Source organism: Phodopus roborovskii, unplaced genomic scaffold, assembly GCF_943737965.1.
Source record: "Phodopus roborovskii unplaced genomic scaffold, PHOROB, whole genome shotgun sequence".
In the NCBI taxonomy this organism is placed as follows: domain Eukaryota; kingdom Metazoa; phylum Chordata; class Mammalia; order Rodentia; family Cricetidae; genus Phodopus; species Phodopus roborovskii.
This window is the reverse complement of record NW_026126480.1, coordinates 26,046,259-26,051,352: the sequence shown is the minus strand read 5'-3', so window position 1 is coordinate 26,051,352 and position 5,094 is coordinate 26,046,259. Positions and strand designations below refer to the sequence as shown.

Genomic DNA, 5,094 nt, shown 5'->3' with positions numbered 1-5,094 from the left:
ACTATAGTAAATGCCAGATAAATATTGATTTATAGATATAGCCTTGAGGCAGAAGCAGTTCAGAGAAGCTGCCAGCCAACGTTATGAACTAAGAGCAACCATGAAGAGCAGAGGACAGGCAGGAAGCCTGCAGATGCCTGTGCTGGAGCCACTGTTCAGTGTCCACTCTCCCTCCCTCCTTCCTTCCCTCCCTCCTTTCCTCTCTTCCCTCCCTCCTTTCCTCTCTTCCCTCCATTCTTTCCTCCCGCCCTCCCTCCTTCCCTCAATTCCTTCCTGCATTTGAGCCTAATACGGCTCTGACTGGAGAAGGGCACATTGAAGTAGGGTCCAGGAGTCCACCGAAGTATTCAACTGTCATTGTAACAGACTCAAGGACAGGAGCCACACATTGCTGGGGAACCTTCCTGTCTCTGGCCACAGACCTACTCTGCTTTGTTTTAGAGTCTGGGTCCCACTCATTATTTATAATCTAGAAGCAAAATCTGCTGCCTCATTTAAGCTTCACAGATACAGTCTCCAGCTTCAGAACATTTCATTTTGCTGATGGGACAATGGGGTCTTGGAAACAGGAAGGTTTTGACTCCGAGCAATGTTTGAAAAACTTCTTGAAACTACAAGTTGCTGGAGGTAGGCAGATTATCCTTCATACCTAATAGGTTTATTGATGTTTAATGCCCATTTGGTGAATGATTTTGTTTTACTTTGTTTTATTTGTGTGTTTACACATCTTTGTATGTGCATGTATGTTTGCAGGTGAGTCTGCAGCTGTGTGCATTTAGAAGCCAGAGGGCACATCTGCTGTCTTCTTCTATTATCCCCCACCTTATCTGTTGAGACAGGATCTCTTATTGAACCCGGGGCTCATTTATTGGCTTGGCTAGCTGTCCAACAATTGTCAAGGATCCTCCCCCTCTCTGTCCAATTTGCACTGGAATTACAGGTCCTTTGCACATTTTTCTTACATGGGTGCTGGGAATTTAAACTCAGATCATTACACTTACATGGTATTCTATTTTGTTTTCTATGGCTGTAATAAAACACCATGAGCAAAGGTAACCTATGGATGGAAGAGTTTATTTCATTTACAGTTCTAGATCATTGAAGGACATTAGGGTAGTAACTCAGGGCAGGAACTTGGAGACAAGAACTCAAGTGCTGACTATTGAGGAATGCTTCTTGCTGGCACTCTCCTGGGTCCCATGTTCAGCAACCTTTCTTATGTATCCCAGGACCACTTACCCAGGAGTGGCACTGGGTAGCAGTAGGCTGGGCCCTCATAGCATCAATCATTAATCAGAAAAGCACAACACAGGCTTGCCCATAGGCCAGTCTGATGGAGGCACTTTCTCAGTTGAAGTTCCTTCATATGTATGTGTTCAGCAATTTCAAGGGGTTCTAGCTCTCCTTCTCCCCCACCACACACATACTCATGGTACCTTTTTACTTTCCTAAATTCTGAAGTTACTTCAAGCTATATACTCCCATATTAGTCTCACAAGGTCCTTCAAGTAGATAAAAAGCTATCGGCAATTAATGGCTGCTGAGAGAGGGAGGGGGGATCAATTTTCTGTAGGGACAAACCCCTGCTGCAAGTTAGTGTCTTGTAGATATGACAGGTGAGCAGCAGCCGTGGAATCCCAACAATATGGCTGTCTGACAGGACTCCACTAAAGACACCACCAATGGGCATGCCATCATAGATGAGGGAAATCTAGTGAACCTTTTGAAGTTTTTTTTTTTGGGGGGGGGGTACCATCAAGCATCCACTTGATCTCCAGAAACCATAAAATTATATTTACTCCCAGGGATACACCCCCCATCCCATTTTCAAGAAACAACCTTTGGCCAATGCCCTTGGAATCCATTCACTGTAACCTGGAATTTTGTTGTGGGGTGGCTGTCCTTGTGATGTGAGAGGACAAGGTTTCAAATTACTATCCCCAGAAAGCAACTCAATGATGCTACTGGGCCTTCCCCACCCAGCCTGGGCAGAACTGCTCCTAAAAGAGCAATCAGTCCTATTGCTTGCAAAGTTACAGTGGCTATGGGCAGCCAGTTGACACAAGAGAATACAGCCAAGGCAGCTATGGTTCTTCTTATGGACAGATCCTGGAACACAGGGCCCCCAATCAGCTTCTGAGGGGTGTGGCTTTGCTAGAGGCTATGGCAGCATCCAGAGTTCCCAATCTTCTTATGAACAGCAGTCCTCCTACCCTGGCTATGTCCAATGGCAGCTCCTAGTGACACCTCAGGAAGGTGAAATGGCCATTCTCAGGTCAGCAGCTATGGAGGGATTCAGAGTGGAGGCTATGGCCAACAGTCTGACTATGGCAGACAACAACAAAGTATGGCCAGCAACAACTCTCCTGCAACCTGTGTCAGGCTTTTGGACAGCAGAACCATAGCAACAGTAGCAGTGGGGTGGTGAAGGGAGTGGTGGAGGCAACTATGGCCAAGATCAGTCCCCCATGAATAGTGGTGACAGTGATGATTATGACAATAAGGACAAGAGTGATGATGTGATAACATCAGTGGTGGCTACAGAGGAGGCTTAACACAACTATGAAGGTTGTGGCAAATAGTCACAACCACAGCAGTGGTGGCTATGAGCACAAAGGTGTGGAGTTGGCCCTAAAGGTAGAGGGGACATGAGTGGAAGTGGCTGTGGGAGCTTCAGTAGGTCTGATGGCCCTTGGGTTCAAGGATAATGCCACAATTCTGAACAGGATAATTCAGACACCATCTTTGTCCAAAGCCTGAAGGAGAATGTTACAATTAAGTATGGCTGATTACATGAAGCATTTTGGAATTATTAAGACATGTAAGAAAACTGGATAGCCTATGATTCATTTGTATATAGACTTGGAAACCAACAAGCTGAAGAGTGAGGCAACAGCCTCATCTTATGACCCACCTTCAGCTAAAGGAGCTCTTGACTGGTTTGATGATACAGGATTCTCTTGGAACCCTATGAAGGTTTCATTTGCTACTCAATAAGCACACTTTATATAGAGGTGGTGGAAATGGTCATGATGACAGAGGGGAAGGAGAGCCCATGGAGAAGGTGGCAGTGGGTAGTGGTGGCCAGGGAGGATTTCCCACTGGAGGTGGCAGGTGGAAACCAACCACGGCCTGGAAGTGTCTTAAGCCAACATGTGAGAACATGAACTTCTCTTAGGTAAATGAATGCCACCTATGTGAGGCCCCTAAATCAAATGTCCCATAAAGGGACCAAGAGGCTCTCATATGGAAGTAACTACCGAGATGATCAATATGGCAGAGGAGGATATTATGCAGGCAGATACACAGACTGACTTGGGGACCATGGGGTCTTCTAATGGGGCTGAGGTGGTAGGGACAGAGATGGTTTTGACCCTGTCAAGATGGACTCCAGGGATGAGCACAGACAGGGTGGCAGGGAGAGGACAGATGAACCTGACTCCTATCCGGAAACATCTATGTCTTCTTCCTATACCTAATACTCTCTCTCTCTCTCTCTCTCTCTCTCTCTCTCTCTCTCTCTCTCTCCACTCTCTCTCTCTCTCTCTCTCTCTCTCTCTCTCTCTCTCTCTGTGTGTGTGTGTGTGTGTGTAAGAGGAGGTGAATGATTGAATGGTGAGGGGAAGGAGGGTGAGGGAGGGAGAGAAAGAATTGTAATTGTAACCACATCTCCTGTTCCCATTAAAAACAAGCATTTTAGTTTTTAAAAAATGAAAGGAAAGGAAGGGGAGGGAGGGAGGGAGGGAGGGAGGGAGGGAGGGAGGGAGGGAGGGAGGGAGGAGAGAAGATTCGGCCTCTGAGAAACACTAAGTCCAGAGATGTGGTAAAACTCCGACCATCATATTCATCCACGTGTCTGGTTTACCGGCTGGGCACATGGCTCATTTAAAATAACTGAGTCACCATCAGAACTTAGCAAAGCCTACTCCAAGGTCACATACCCCCTGTCATGATGAACTTAAGAGGCAACACAGAGAAAATAAATGGAGAGAGAATGAGTTCAATGATGTCACTTCAGCCCAGAATCACATTATGCTGGCAGCTCTATCTAGCCCTTGATCCTTAAAGTGTATGATCCAATAAATCCTCTTTACCCAACTAACACTGGGTTGCATGCTGGCTGCCTTCCTGTGACCCGGGAGCCTGTGTAAGGCTGTTAAGAGAACATGTGACCTTTCTCTTTGGGACTGATAGCTCTGTGTCTTATGAACAGTCTAGTGATGGCACTGGAGTGAACAGTTCTCAAAAGTACTGCCATGTCTTACATTTCCCATCCTGGGAAGGAAGTTCAAACCAAGAAATCCTGCCTTTGCCAGGGCCACACATATTCCTCCAGTTCAGCTCTCTGGCTGCACAAACTGCTTCAACTCTACATGTAACTCTTCAGTAGCTAATTCCGTATCTAACATCCCAGCCTGACCGCCTTCCCAGCAGCCCTTGCCAGTGGTGACTGCTATCAGAGAGTCTAGAGTTGGGCAGACTCACCTCTATTGCATTTGTAAGGTAATCCTTTAAATGGAACACAGCAGCTTATGTTTATCTGGAAGTTCTTTTTGAGGGAGGTTTGCATAATATCCAACAGTATTAAATAAGAAAAAAATTCCCTTCAGTAATCAGTTCAGCAGGGACACTGTTTATTTTTGCTCCTTTCTGTAGCTCACCAATCCAACCTGGAATTCCAGAGAAAACTACCCTCAGCTTATGATTTAACATTCACCAACAACTGCAGAGGTTTGCAAGTCTGAGAATTGAAAAATTGTCCCTCCAGCTCAGTTCTTTCAGTGAGAGGGAACAGGAAATTACTCCAGGGAAGAGGGCTCTTTTATCTCCCAGCCGTAGATGTATTTAGAACGAAGGGATTAAGGAGGTCAGAGCATAGTCCTCTCCTGACTAAATGGAGTTGATTTATTGCTTGGCACCTTTATAATTCTTTCCTAAGTAAAGGCATACAATAGTATTTAACAGCTTGGGTTTGGAATTCCCCAAGCATGAATCCAAAATGTGCCAACAACTCTCAGATACACATGCCTATGGGAAAAGTACTGAACCATTTGAACCTCAAGCTCCTCTTCTATAAAATGGCTTGCTAAGAAA

General features: G+C 45.6%; 1 pseudogene; it reads left to right on the top strand.

Moving 5' to 3' along the window:
* The first annotated feature begins 551 nt into the window (after nucleotides 1-551).
* On the top strand, nucleotides 552-3,479 carry LOC127227634 (RNA-binding protein FUS-like; annotated as a pseudogene).
* The last annotated feature ends 1,615 nt before the right edge of the window (nucleotides 3,480-5,094 follow it).